At 53.6% G+C, this 15375-nt stretch overlaps 1 long non-coding RNA gene across 1 annotated transcript; it reads left to right on the forward strand.

Annotated features, from left to right (window-relative positions):
• Window positions 1–8267: 8267 nt before the first annotated feature.
• Window positions 8268–13588, forward strand: LOC113957912. Its single transcript, XR_003531321.1, has 3 exons — window positions 8268–8346; window positions 10254–10455; window positions 13216–13588. It is a non-coding gene; the product is annotated as an uncharacterized LOC113957912 (long non-coding RNA).
• Window positions 13589–15375: the final 1787 nt, after the last annotated feature.

Genomic DNA, 15375 nt, shown 5'->3' on the forward strand with positions numbered 1-15375 from the left:
CAGATTTCCATTTTTGCCTTATAAAGTAGGTGGAGCAGGAGAAAATGACAACCCAAACACGACTTGCCAGAGCTGTGTCCCTGCCTGGGAGATATTCCCAAACCAGGGTTTGGCTTGTTCAGTGTGCAGCAGATTATTTTTATCTCTTTCTCTTTTCTGATTCAATGCATTGCATGGTACCAGAGCAGGCACTTCCAAAGCAGCTGGTCACAGAGCTGTCCTATCACTGGCCAAGCTTCATCCACTCCAAAAACATGTCAGAGGAGCTGAAGGAAGCCAGTTTGTGTCAACTGAAATGGACTTCTCTCCAATTCCTTGTTATATGGCTCCAGCAACCCTTGACTTTGCCAGGTGCTGACGTTTGATGGCAACTTGGCAGGTCCTGCCAGTTCATCTCTGTTCCCTGCCCCTACCTCCTGCTTGTCCTGGTCCCTCTTCCAGTTTAATTGCTGAGGTTTTAGCTTGCTGCCATAAAGATGGCTGTCCCAGCCTTCACCTTCCCTGAACTTGGTTCCCAGTTCAGCTGAATTAGACAAAATAGTCAAAATCTGAAAAGTAGAGAGAGGTTTTTTGAAGCTTCTTGGGCTTGTCAGAGAGAAAGACCTAAAGTGCTGCCCCATATTTCCTAAGAAATGCTGCCATATGAAGTCGCCAGGATCTTCTAGAACCACCACCAGGCTAACCAGTGTGTGCATGGCCACCCAACCAGCACCAGCGTCCCAGGAGTTCCTGCCTCAGCTCCCAGGAGCAGAGGGTATGGCAGGTGACAGGGATGGGAAGGTCTCACTGAGAGCTGGAAAAGTGGGATGAATGAAGTGTGCCCCAGGGGAGAGATTCTAGGGGGCAAAAGTGGAACAGGTTGGGATGTGAGCCCAGGAAAGCAGCTGCTCACACTGTGGCTTTTCCCACACTTTATAACCACTTTTGCTGGGGCTCTGAGCCTGGTTTCCTCTTCCCTGGGTGGTAAAACCATCCCAGGAAGGTTGCAGGGCCTTTTGTCATTTTCCTGCTTCTGAATTTTTTATTTTGTTCTTATTTCTCATCTGTGAGAGTCTCACTCTTGTCCAGCACCTGCCCTCTGCAGGCCTCGGCACCCCCAGCCCGGGGAGGACTTTCCCAGGCACTAAAGGAGAGGTTTCAGAGCCTTTTGTTGCTGTTCTCTCCCTGCCATGGTGTTAATGGCTCATGAAGGCAGCCTGGCCCCATCAGGCAGCACGGGGTGACCTGTGCATCGAGTGGACACGGGTGCCCCCGGGCAGGACCCGCCTGCGCAGGGTCAGCGCTGCCACTGTCACCGCCAGAACTGTCCTCGTGTCCCAGCCTGTCCCTGGCAGCAGGTGAGCTGGAGGATGGGCCTGTGGTGGGGGCACAGTGCTCAGAGCTTTGTTTCTGCCTTGCTCTTGGCCGGGGATCCACCAGCTGTGCCTTCAGCTGGGTGGTGGAGTTTTGGCTGGAGATCCCGCTGCATCTGGCACGTGCTGGACACCCCAAGAACACTGAGACTGGGGCAGAACACAGGAGCAGAGGGCAACACCTGAGCCTGCAGCTGACAGATGTCACAGAGCTTCCTGGCTGGGTTGAATGGAAGGGGTTACAGAAGTGTAAGCCCCATTTTGCTTCTCTTTTGGCTTTGGGATGGACAAGGAGACTCCTGGTAGGGGCTGGAATTAAGCACATGAAATAGGTCCCTGCTGTGTGACTTTGTGATCCAGCTAGGGATGTCCTACAGCACAGATACCTGTGTGCAAGGAAGGGAGGTGAGACCCCAGCCTGGTCCTTCATTAGAAAATGAAGGTGTGAGATCCATACAGTCAGAGAGGGAAGGCAGAGTGAAGGAGATGAGTTTTGAGAGGAGTCTGGATATTTACTGAGCAGGTGAAAAGCACCTTCCCCAAAAGGAAGTGTGACAAGATCTGAGGTAGAAGCTCTCCCATGAAGGCTGTGCCTCAATATGAGGTGTGGGAGCATCCCAGCAGGCAGAGAGTGGGACCAGCTCTGTCTGCAGCCAGAGTCCTGGTGGCTCCAGAGAATCATGGAATAATTTGGGTTGGAAGGGATCTTAAAGTTCATCTTGTTCCACCCCCTGCCATGGGCAGGGACACCTTCCCAGTTTGCTCCAAGACCCTTCCAACCTGGCCTTGGACACTTCCAGGGATGGGGCAGCCACAGCTTCTCTGGGCAACCTGTGTCAGGGCCTCACCACCCTCACAGGCAAGAATTTCTCCCAAATTACTAATCTAACCCTGCCCCCTGCCTGTTTAAATCTCTCCCAGGTGCCAAAAAAATGGCCAGGCCACCAAATACAGACCCCAGCTCAGCTGTGGGGGAGTTTTGAGGAGAAAGGAAGAGCACACAGCTAAAAGAGCTGCCAAGGGGAGCGTTATTGATATGCAAGTCACGTGTCCCTGTGAAATGCTGCCAACCAAAGACCTGTGGCAACCAGGACATCTGTGAAAGCATTTAACAGCAGATTAGATGGGTAAAAATGCTTCAGATGTCAGATATCTCTGTTCAGCCTCATCTCTGGAAGACATGGTACAAGTGAGGATGCACCGGGTGAGCTGGATTGGGAAGGTGCAGACAGGGATCCTGTGCAGAGCCTCTCCCAGCTCCTGTACTCCTGGAGGGGTTTGGACACCAACCCTGAACACAAAAGCAAAGTCAGTCCCTCTCTCTGAGTCACTGAGCATTTCTTTATCCACACTGTTATTGTATTTTCTGGGCAGGTACACATTCTTCAGTAGTTCTGGCAGCTCAGATTTTGTGATGAAACACCTCTGGGCACAAATTTGGTACAGACAGGAGATCGAGAAGATTCACACTAAGAGAATTAAGATTTCAGCTTTCCATTTTGGATCACTGTTCAGGCCACCTTCGGTCAATTTGGTGTCCCAGACGCCTTTGACTGTTTGGATTTGATGCTCTTGGATGTCTTTTCCAACCTCAATGATTCTATGATTCTATGATCAGAGCAGTTCTTGCTTTATTGAATTACTGGAGCTACTTTCCCTTTGAATGCTGCTACACTGTCCTCCTTCTTCCACTCTGTTCTTCAGGTCCCCACACCCAAATTAAGAGGCCACTCTGCTGTTTTGGAAATCCCTCGAAGGTCTGAGTATTTATTCTTTGAAGCACCTTTGGGAGCTGTTTGAAGAGCGAGAGCATCCCGCTGATCCCACCCAGCCTGACTCTCCTGTGTTTTGTTCCTGATGTGATCTTTGTTCAAAACACAGGCTGGGGATGAAGGACTCACAAATATTAGCAAGGAAATCAGAGAAGCTGCAATTTTAATGATACGGAGGAAGTCACTTGTTTAGAGCCTGATTTGTGATTCTCTATTGCCCATGACAGCTTATGCTGGTATTATATTTGCTTCTGCTCTCACTTTCCCACATTTCTGGGGACAATTTTTATTCCATAACTTGTTTTAACTCATCCTCCCTGATTCCCAACTGTCCTTAGATGGCTAGGAAATATGGAATTAACCCTTCTATAAATCATTTAACTTTTTCAATGCTTTTGTCCCCACATCCATAAATGGGGACTCACCTCTGCCAGACCAGTGTGGCTCTTGGCATCTCAGTCACTGAACTTTCTGATTTATCTTGATGTGCAACTCTCCCTCCAACCACTCCGGGTGTTGGAAACCATCTGGGAATTACCTGTATGTCTTTTCCAAGTTTTCCCTATGAAAACAGTTTTCATGGGCTTTGCTGGCTGTCAGGTTCTTGTCTCCCAGACCAGGTTATAAGCTACAGGTTTGGTGCTCAGTGATTTGTAAGTAAGGACTGCTAGAGGGATTGGTTCTGACCCAATGGGAGGAGTGATGTGTTGCTTATCCTGGGATTTAAACTGTAATTAGCTCTGATTGCATTGAGTTTTTAGCATCTCATGTGACTGTGATAAATGGTTGGGATCACTGATCCTCATCACCACACTCCCTCTTCACAGCTGGGGGGATGCTCTCCTGGCTGCCCCACCGGCTCCACTCCCGTGAGCATCCCCAGCCCTGCACGGGGCTGCCAAGGGGGAAATGTCACTGCCCGTGCTTTGGGAGCTTCCTCAGCAGCACTGTAGTGGGGAGGGCAATGTCCAGCTTCTCCTAACTAGTGCCAGGGATTTCATGCCTCCTTTGTTGGAAAGTTTTCCTGGAAACTCCAGTGAATTCAGAGGAAAACAGAGCTTTGTCTGGCTGTAATTCCCAGCTCCAGATGTTAAATGTTTGAAAGGACTGTAGTTGGACTAGATGGTTGTTGTTTGTCTCTTCCAACTGAGCTGTTCTACTCTATCCCATCCCACCCCATTCCATTCTATGGGATGGGATAGAATGGAGCATGGATAAAGTGCTTCACAGTCATTGCAACAACACTTAGAGCCAGGAAATGCCCCCAGGTTTGAGATGTCCAGCCCAAGTTTTGGACCAGGGGTGGGAAACTGGTATTTTTATCATTACACAACCCATACACTGGGGTTGGCCTAGTTTCCTCTCTGCAGCATGTGTGTGTGGGCTGCTGTAAAAGTTAAGGCTGGAAATTAAATTGTTCCTGTGATTCCATCCATGACCAGAATCAACCCAATTACCATTGTCAACCGGAATTTGGAGTCCAGAGCTGAGACCATAATGTAGAGACCCATAGCCTGATCTCCTATGCACCTTCTTCTAATTCTGTCCTCCAACCTCCACTGGAACAAAGTAAGTCTCTCCCCCTTCCAAAATGCCCTGAAGGTGCCTGTGCACTGTTTTCACCCAAAAAATGAAGGCTGGACTTCCAGCTGCTGAAAGACTCAGGTTGTTGTCGATTCTCAAGGTTGAGCTGGTGATGAGATGTCTCTGTTGGGGTATCTATGGCTGGTGGCCTGGAGCTTCCAGTTCCTTGGTTTATGGGAATACATCTCCAATCAGATTTCCATTGGAAAAGCTCCAGTTCATGTATAATTTGGTAGGTAGCTCCCCAAAGCTGGTACAACAACCCCAAGGTTGTTTCCTGCCCATGGTAAATTTGTGGTAGAGGATCTCAATAGGTATTACTAAAAAAGCATCAAAATACAGTCAAGTGAGGTGACTGAACTTTCTTGTTATCATCTAAAAGGGGAGTGAGTGTCTGTAAGTACTGAGTTACTTCCAGCCCAAGAAATCACCTCTTCAAGCACAATATTCAAGTGGATAAAGTCAAGGGAAGCGGTGACTTCTCTCTGGTAACCATGTGGTACCTGCTTCAGAAGCGGGTAAAACAACAGCAGTTCCAATGGCACCAAATTCACCCAGGTGGAGGAATTCAGTGTGACAGAATGGAAAAGAGGGGAGAGGAGAACAGGGGGATATGACACCCATCAGAGGAGAGGGACACCCATCAGAGGACTGCTACACTGTCCCACCATGTCCTCAGTGCCCGACCCATTCTCTGGCCCTGAGCAGCCGGGGGAGTGTTGGCTCTGCTGCATCCCCTTCCCAGGCCTGCTGCACCTCCAGCTGTGGTCTTGGACAAGCCCATCTGTCCTCCCCTTACCACTGTGGTGCCGTTACTGATAACACCACCTTTATGGCATCATTGATGGTTATGGAGAGCTTTGAGGTTCTTGGGTTGGGAGGGCAAAGGCCTGTTGTTTAGTGGGCACCTCCACGGAGCACTGGAGGCACCACCACACAACAGCCCTTTGCTCTCTCTTCCAAGACCATTTAGGACCCTTGGCTTTGCCGGGGTAACATGTTGCTGGTCCTCGCCCCTGTTGCTGCTGCTTTTTCCCCCCTCTCTGTCGCTCTCACTCCCCCTTTCTCTCTCCTCCTCCTCCTCCTCTCCCGGCTCCGTAGCAGTTTCCTCGGGAGTGTTCAGCTAGCTGACACATTTGCCACAGATGGATGGTGCACACGGAGACAGCTGTCACTCCCGATTTGTGGTCCACTGCGTGACAGCAGGACTGATGCCTTCTGAAAGGCCGTCTCGCGGAGCACATGCACTCTGACATTCTTCGATGTGAGCCCTACAGACACCTCTCAGTGGACCTCAGGAGGAGCTGGCAAGCGAGCCCTTCCCGCTCCCCCTCCCCGGAGCAGCCTGCAGGCTGGAAGAAAGCAGCCACTGTGGTGTGCACACACACACAGGCACGGCCAACCTCCTTGGGTAGTTCTGTGCCACTACTGGTCTGCCAGGTCCCAGCCCGGCTGTTTGCTCCTGATGCTGGTGTATGAAGTGAGGCGGGTGGAGATTTGCAAGAGGGAAAGGTCACCAGCAAAGCTGCTCTTTTCCCCTTTTCCGCCTTTTTAATTGTAGGAGGGAGGGATATGGGCTCCAGCTTCATTCTGTCAGAGCAGCTGCCTCCAGCCTCTTGAGTTCCTCTGTCACAGCAAAAGCTGATCAACTCTTGCAGCCACAGCCCCTTCAGGCCTCTCTGTCTCCTCCATCACCAGTGGTGGCCTCCATCACTTATGTTGGTCACCATCACCCATGGCCCACACAGCAATATGGAAACCTTGGCAGGGATTTCCCCCCACCCCCCCACCCCAGCACCTCACAGGGCAGTGGGGCAGGATGTCCTAACAGCTCCTAGGGAGGTTCCTCTCACCAGCTTGAGGCCATTTGCAGAGGTAAGGCTGACTTAGGCAAGGCTGGCTCCTTGGAGAACAAAGCTCTCCGTCCTTAACTGGACTCAGGCTCACAGTTTCAGGTCCCAACCACCCACACCTGTCCTAGGTACTGACATGTCAACACCTGAGTATTCAGCTCTGAGACCTTCAACAAAACCTTTTGGTGGGACTTTCAGGTGGACAGAAAAAGCAAAACAGAGGAAACAGTATTTAGCTCTGGATAGAAGAACAAAATCCTCCAGATGCCAGACACTATGAGAATGGGAACTGGTCCTTCCTTTGGTCTTCAGGGAAAAAAATTTCCTTTCAGAAAACATATATGCACAGCTCTTATTTCTCCATCTGACTTGGGGAAGGCTGTTGTCAAAAGAATAGGTCTTCCCAAAAGGGAAAAGTTTGAACTAGATCTAGAGAATATCATCTGGGTCCCTCTGGAACTGGCCTGAGATTTCCCCAACTTCTTCATGTCTGAGTCCTGCCCCATGGGACACAAGAACCTGGTGGCACAAGGTCATGAAAAAAGTCCTTCTAGAAAGGTCTCTGGGTAGTGCTCAACAGTGGAAATCCAGGGAAGAGGACACAGGCAGAACAAACTTACATGAGACTCCTCTTGGATACTCTCCAAGCTTTCAACCAGTTATAGCTGAGGGACTTCAGGAACCAGGTGGGATTTCTCTGTATCCAGTAACTCCTGGTGGAGTTCTCACTCCCGCAGTGCCTGGGTGAGGTCTGTTCACCCATCCCCTTCCAAAGTCTTTATGAGCCATTTAAATACACAGGAAGATTTACAGAATGCCAGGACATCAGTTCTCCTGGTTGCTTTGACCCCTTGACTCCTGTTCCCAACCCCTCAGAGCAGGCTGAGTCTGCTCAGCAGGACATGGAGAAGGTGTGGCTGGCTTGTGCCAGGACTCTGCTTTCCTGGGTCCTTCAGCAGCAAGAACAGTGTCTCCCACCAGAGTCTGAGCTGCAAGTGTGTTGCCTTTGAGCTTTCTGGCTGAATCCAGCTCTGTTATCCTGGCAAGGACACCTCCAGCCTGGTGGGAGGTCATGCCAAGGCAGCATCAGCATGAGAGGAAGGTATTCAGGTGGGATGGGGGTCCTGGCAGGGGAGATGGGGCACCTCCCCAGTGCCAAAGCTGGGAAGGCACCTCCCTGTGTGGCAAAATATTAAGATAAGTATGGATCCAGCAGGAAAGTCCACCATCAGAACTGCAAATTCAAGATTACTGAAAGTCACCGAAAACCGTAAGAAGAGGCTGAGATGGACCAAAGTGCAGTTGAAACTCAAGAGAAAGGAGCAGTGCCATTTCCTCTCGATGAGAGCACCCCAGAAAGGAAAAGAAAGACCTGCTCTGTCACTGGCACCTGTACTTTTCCGTCAGGCTATCTCTGAGCAGGGCTGTCTGACCCCAGAAGGTGGGACTGCCCAGGTCAGAAGGCCCCAGCAGTGGCTGTGAGAAAGGGTCCCGTGGGGGCACTGTGCTCCTCAGCTGCAGAGAAGGCTCTTGCAAAGTCTCAGGAGGTTTTGGATGGACACACTGCAGCTTGTCCCTGGAGATGTCCAGGGTCACAGCCTTTGCTCTGATACAGCTATTTGAACTGAGCCTGGGAAGACCACGCATTCTGGCACTGATGTGGGCCCCTCTACAGCAGCATCACAAGGCTCCAGAACACTCAGGGACATCAGAAGCAATTATGTTGTGACAATGTGGCACTCTGGGGAAATCCTGGTCCATCTGGACAAAGCATGGTCAGACCAGGTACTGCCCTTTCCAGGACTTTCCTTCTGTGATCCTCAGAGCGATGAGGACTGGTGAGGCTGAGCTTTAGCAGGATGGATGTGTGAGCTCCAGGGTAGATCTCAATTCAGGCCAGGTCTGGTGAACCAAAGGCAGGAGACACAATCCCAAAGCCCTGGGGGCAGCTTTGGGTGCCACAATATAAAGGAGATCTAAAGCTATTAGAGAGTGCCCAAAGGAGGGACACGAGGATGGTGAAGGTTCTAGAGAGGAACAGAGCTGTGTGAGGAGCAGCTGAGGTCACTTGGCTTCTTCAGCCTAGAAAAGAGGAGACTGAGGTCAGACCTCATCGGGGTCTGCAGCTTCTCCACGAGGAGCAGTGGAGGGGCAGCTCCAATCTCTGCTCTGTGTGAGCAGGGACAGGACCCAGGGAGTGGCTGGAGCTGTGTCAGGGCAGGGTCAGGTTGGATCTCAGGAAAAGGTTCTTCCCCCAGAGGGTGGTTGGGCACTGAACAGGCTCCCCAGGGCACTGGGCACAGCACCAAGGCTGCCAGAGCTCCAGGAGGGTTTGGATGATACTCTCAGGGACAGAGTGGGATTGTTGAGGTGTCTGTGCAGGGCCAGGAGTTGGACTGGATGGTCCTTATGGGTGCCTCCAGCTCAGGATATTCATGGTTCTATGACTCTGTGGTTCTAGATGCCTCTGCCCGGAGAGACCCTTCAGTGCAGACACATCACCAGGCTGCCCCTTGGCCCTTCAGCTCCCAAGGTGTTACAAGGAAATCTTTGCTCACAACCCCATGGGGCTCAGCTCCAGATGCCATGTATTTAGGTGGTCCTGCCAGATGCCACCTCAAAGTTAAATTCCCCCTCTTTGTGTCAGCTGGAGATGGGGGATCCCTCACCCATGTTCAGCAGTGAATGTACCCAAGGTTCCAGAATTGTTTCTATTAAGTGGTGTAGCACAAGGCTATTTTTTTCCCAAATATTTTTGAGGGAGGTAGAAATGCAGGTCAGAAGAAGACGCAGGCTTACAGGCAGGGTCTGGGACCTTGGAAGCACACTGTCAGTCCAGCCAGGGTTGGGTTGTTTGGGAAGGGAGTAAACAAAATTTTTAATGAAAATATTCTTAGATTTTGAACTTAAACAAAATACAAATAAAACCAGTTGAAACAGAGCAACACAATGTTCATAAGAAAAGCAGGAACCCATCATTATGGACAGAAAAACAGTCCATCTGTGCTGCATGTGACCAAATCCACTAGAAGACATCAGGCTCCAAGGGAGACTCCTGCCTGTCCTTGCTGTCCCCACCGTGGTGGTGGTCGGGACACTCACACATGCCTGACCCTGTGCTGGCAGCTCCCCACCACCCCCTTTCCCTTGGATGGGTGAAGGGGGCAGCCCCAAGCAGAACGTGGAGCTTTTCCTGGCTAGCCCCCCACTCCAGGACGTGCCATCTCAGCAACTTTGCACATGTGTGATGGCCCTGGTGCCCCAGGACCTGGTCTCTGGGTGTGTTTGGGGGAGGATGGTTGCACAGCCCCGGGAGTGCCCCGTCCCTGCCCTGCCTGGCAGCACTGGGGGCATTACTGGGGAGGGGTAAATAATTTGTGCTGGAGAGCTGCAGATGGACAGAGGCATTTGGCAGTAAAGCCTCAGCCCCTCACCTGCTGGAGGTGAAGCAGGAGCAGGATCAAGGTGAAAATGCCTTCACATCTCACCAGCCTTGAAGAGCAGATGAAAGGGGGCACTGGGAGCTGGGGATAACAAAAGGAGAACGGGGAAAGTTCAAGTCAGGCAGGGATTTCTGGCTGGTGGGTTTTCCACTGAGAAATTCTCTCTGCCTCTTTCATGGTGATGAAGATCCTTTTAATTTTTTTTTCTTCCCCCTTTCTCCTCTCCTTCTCCTTTTCCTCTTTTGCCAGGCTGATAGCTGGGAGCTGTGGAGCATGTGATGCATCTTCCATATAGGGGCAGGAGCAAACCAAGACCAACTGATGGACGCCCTAGGGCCAGACTTGCAGACAATATATAACCTACTGCATGATCTAAAACGCTTCCCACTTCCACAGAGTGAACATCAGGCAGAGCGGAGCCGCAGCGAGGGAAGAGGAGTCCTGTGTGCAGGTAAGTCCTCCTCATCTCCTGCTCCAGGAGGATGTCCCACGTAGGGGAAAGGTGCGAGGGACCTGCTCTGTGCCCAGCTGCTGTGCTGGCAGGAGGGCTGGGGCAGTTACTGCTGTTATTAGTGGGGATTTTTTAAAGCCTTTTTGGTGCCAGCGGAGTTCAGGACGGTGGTGGGGAGAGTGGGAGATAGAACCTGGCAGACCACAGACTCAGCCCCTGTCCCTGCAAACACCGATGCCTTGAGTGGGAGAGCATCCTGAGCCAGCCGGCGTTCCTTTACTCTCGTTAGCTGCTGTCGGGGTTTGCCTGGGCTGCGGGAAGATCACGGCTCCTGCCTGGCTGCTCTCCGGCGTCTCCCGCCCATCACCGTCCCATCCCGCCCGGCCGCGCCGGGGGCCCCTTTGCCTTTGATAAAGCAGCAAAAAGAATTACCAAACAACTTTGAAAAGCACTCTTGCACATCCCTCTCGCTGCCTCCAGCACTTTCCTGGCTGCCTTCACCTTCCCGCGTTGGAATTCCCTTTGCAAGGAAAACTGTTCCCAGCCGGGACCGAAGGGGGGATGTGGGCTGGAGGGAACCGGGTGGCAAACGCAAAGTGTGAGGGGTCTGTGTGTGTGTGTGTGTGGGATTATGAGGGGTCTGTACAGCCCAAATGCTGCGGTGTCCCTGTTCCACATATCCGGCCCCACGGAGGGGGACCAGGCTTTGTGCTGGAGATACTTTGTGTCCTGCTGAATGGAAAATCATCCTAGCAACCGCTCCGCGCTCCGCGGGGCCTCGCGAGTTTATGGAGGGGTGGGGTTTGTTTGCTTTGGGGTACCGACTGTGTGCCTGAGGGAGATGTGGGATTGAAGAATCCTGGCCATGTTTGGGGCTGGGGAATCTCCATGAACTCCCAGATTCTTGGGCAAGACCTGGCTGTCCCGGGTAAAAGGGCTGCTGTGACTGTAATTGGGATAAAGAGGTACAAAATCATTAAAATTAATGTTGGGGGGCATTTTGGCTTATACACCCCCAGTGAAAGCACAGATGAAAAAAACGCTCTGTGTGAGGCCAGGCTGAGGATGTTGCCTTGCTCTGTGCCCTGGTTTCCCCCCTGTGCAGTTCCCCTTCCCCAGTGCTGCCCGTGCAGGGGCAGCGTTTGCCGCGGTGCCCCCGCGCACGTACGAGGGGTCAGCCCAGGAGAGCGGCAGAGCCCGGCACTGATGGAATCCAGGCTGTGTTTAGATGAGGGCACTCAGAGAACCTGCAGCATGAAGGCAGAGGCACCTCTGCGAGCAGAGCCAGCTCTGCAGGGTGACACGGGTGGGAGGGGGACAGCTGCGTCCCCTCCACACTGAACCAGGATGGGGGTCACCCCGAAAGCACCCTGCACCCCGTCTGTGGGCACCGAGGCTCCAGGCACGGCTGGAGCTGCCCATCCTCAAGGCAATCGTGTGTGGAGCCAGGGATTGATGCCCCCATGACACGCAGGGCCAGGGACGTGCTGGGGGGTTCCCAGGGAGTCGAGGATCTGTGCTGGATGTCCTGCCAAGCAGTCGGTGATTTGGGCCAAACTCTCTCTCTGCTGCCATGAGTTTTTCCTGGGAAAGGACGGTAAATCTCATGGCACCACCGGGATCAGGCAGAGCAGGAAGAGCTGTCAGGGGCTCAGGAAGTGCCCCGCCCTTGGCTTGGACCACAGGAAGTAGAGAGGACACCTCACCCCCCGGTTCCAGGAAGGGGACAGTGGATGGACCTTTGAAAACTCGTCCTGGTGGCAAATGCTCTCAGATTTGTGCTGCTGAAATGAGGACAGTGCAAGCCCTCTCCAGCTTTTTTGGCCCCCCTGTGTAGCGCTAAGCCCCCAGAATCCCATTTGTGAGCAGGGCACTGAGTTGCTCCCCCTGTGCACTTGAACCAAGCAAGTCTCAGCCAAATCAGGCAAAGGAGTGGCCAAGAGGGTACCTCTGGGTGCCCCCATCCCAGTGCCACTGGTAAGGCAGGAGGTCCCCAATGCTGTACATGAGTGCCCAGCCAGAGGGAGAAGCAAAGATGTCAGAGATTTTTTCTCCCTCATGGGATCAGATTATCCCTGTCTTCCCCTGCTTTGCTTGTCAGTGTTTTCTCCTCTCCCATCCTTCCCAAATTTCGAATCTGGGACAAATTTCAGGGCAAGCTGAATTTCAGCCAAACTGAAGCCTAAAATCAGTGCTTCCTGTTCTCCCAGACCCCGGGCTGATTTCAGTCAGCAGTGATGGTTTTGATGGGGGAGACATCAAGAGCATGAAGCATCCACTCCAGCGCCATCCCTTGATGTTCCCACCTCAATGAGCACCATCTGCAGAGAGTTTTACCCCTGCAGTGCCTTATTCTGCTCCAGGGTTTCTTGGTGACACCTACAGCCCCCACACAGAGTGAGGACACTGCCTGTAAGGGACCACCAGCCCTGCTGGGACCAGACCAAGCACAGATCCAGAACTGAGAGCAGGACCTGTGTCCCTGCTCTCCTGCCAGCACCAGGTCTTTTGGGATGTAGAAATGCTTCAACTTGCTCTTTTTGGTCTGGGGGGTGGATTGACTTACTCACTTTAACGTTTGGTTGCCCACCTTGGTCCTGGCCACCCATCCTGGTACTTGAGCTGTGTCTGTGTTTGCATCAGGCTTCGGATCGTTGTTGTTTGCAATTATCATAATTTCTTATCAGAGGTGTGGGGCTGGTGGGTGGGTTGATGGGCAGAGCTGTTGGTGTTCCATAGTTCCTCCTTATGGTCCTGCAGAGCTTGGGAGGAGCATCCTCCAGATCTGGGGAGAAAAGGGACCGACTCCATTTCTGACGTGCTGTAAGGAGCAAGTGCAAGCCTGGATGGAGCGAGCCACGGACGGGGCAGGGATTGCAGAGGCATCCCATCACTCTGTGGCACAGGTTCCTCTCCAGCATCCAGGATGATTTCCTGGGCACAACATCAGCCACCCCACCCCAAATCTGGGGCAGGCACCGAGCCTGGCACCGGGAGCGCGGGGCAGGGCTGGCAGAGGCAGCGGGGCTGGCACAGCTGTGTGGCTTTCAGAGATACTTGATCGATAGCTCCTTCCTCCCGCTCCCCCCGCTCCCCCAGTCCCCACATGCATTTTTCATGCGAACCCCTCCTGGGCAAAGGCTGTCTGCGCAGGAAAAGAAACTGAAAAAACCGCAAAACACAACAAACCGCAACCAAAACCTACTTTTGTTTCTCTGGTCCTCAGAGATTTTTGTAGTTTAAGGGCCAATCTATAGATTCAGGCTGGGAATATCTTTGCTCCATGAACAAAGAGGGATGAAAAAGCTCCCCGGGGCTTTTCTTAACCCTCTTCATTTGGCCCAGAGTAGGAAAAGGCTCTGTACAGCGAGGGGTCTAATGGTGCAACACTGTCTGGGCAAACTGGGGAGGCTGGAAAGGGGAGCTGGGCTCCTCTGCAGCTCTTCCTGGGCTCACAGCCCTCCCAGGATATGCTGGGATGATGTGCAATGGGGGTCCCCCCCCGGGTTCAAAGGGTCTCCAGGGCTCCTCATATGGCTGCAAGTCAACCCATGCATGTGAAGCTGGGTCCAGGGTGATCCCAGGCCACAGTGGCTGGTAAGGCTGGTGGATCCCTGGCCAGGTCCTGCCTGGCCCCCCACAGAGAGCTCAGATGAAGGTTTGGGTATTTCCCAGAATGAGCAAAAAATCTGCAGGGTTTGGGCAAAGGGCAGTTTTCAGGGTGAATTTTTTTTTCTCTCTCCTGTTGTCTGTGAGGGGTGCTCCCTTTTTGCTCCTTATTTTTGGGTGGCACCAGTAAGACGGAGCAGCATCCCACAGCCCCTGTTGTGCCAGGGCTCCTGTGACTCTCCCTCCCATCACCGGTTCCAGCCCTGCCTGTGCAGGGATGCCGAGAGCACCGGGCAGCTGCCTGCGGGGATGTGTGTGCTGAGGGACCGATCCCAGGTGAGGGCTCAGCGCTTCCCGGGATCCCTTCAGACCCACGCTTCCCACTGCATGCCTGGCACCCCACTCTGGGCACTGCTTCAGCCCCGTTACCTTGGGAGCACGCCTGTGCCCGTCACAATCGGGGCCAGACCCATCTCCTGCGGGTTTTGCAGCAAGATTTCCACTGCGTCCCCAAATTCCCCCTATTTCCCTGGGAAGCTGATGGCTCCCACGGCCCCGCAGCAGCTTCTCTGGTCCGTGAAGAGCCCGGGCGGCGTTGGCAGAGTACGGGCAGGCACAGAGCATCCCCCCGCAGCCCTCCCACCCCCCCGGGCCGAGGCACCGGAGCCGCACCGAGACGGCGTGTCCGGGGTCCAGGGACGGGAGCGCTCCCCCGCTCCGCCGGCGAAAGGGCACGGACCAGAAATAGAAGGGGGAGGAGGACGCCGTGACCTTTCCAGCAGCCGGTGACGAATAAAACTTTCCGGCTACCTGTAGGAAGGCGCAGGGCAGGCTCCGTTATCGGCTCATCAAAGGACGACGTCCCCTGCGAGCAGGACAGGAAGGGCCGCGGCGCCCGTGGGGGCTCCTGGAATGAACCTGCCGGTGCCTGGATCCGGCGGGTGTGCGTCTCCACACACGCGGGAGGCTCCAGCCGCGGCCGGGAGCTCTCAGGGTGCTCCCGGAGCTGAGCAGGGAGGGAGGGGAGGATGGCAGTTGCCACCAGCACGGGCAGGAGGGCAGAGAGAGCCACCTCTCTGCTAACAGGCTCCCGCGGGCGATTTGGGCTGCTTCCCTTGGGACAGGGCAGGACGGGATGGGACCCACCGTGCACAGCACAGGAGAGTTCGTATCCAATTCACCCCTAAAGACCCACCTCGGCCGGGGTCCCCCTGTGCCCCCGTGCACCCGGGGACACTGAGAGGCAGCAGGGTGCTGCAGTGGGATGCGGCAGCCATCCGGGGGTACCAGGGTGCAGACTGTCCCTATCGG

This window comes from Corapipo altera, unplaced genomic scaffold (assembly GCF_003945725.1).
Source record: "Corapipo altera isolate COAL_440 unplaced genomic scaffold, ASM394572v1 146, whole genome shotgun sequence".
Taxonomy (NCBI): Eukaryota; Metazoa; Chordata; class Aves; order Passeriformes; family Pipridae; genus Corapipo; species Corapipo altera.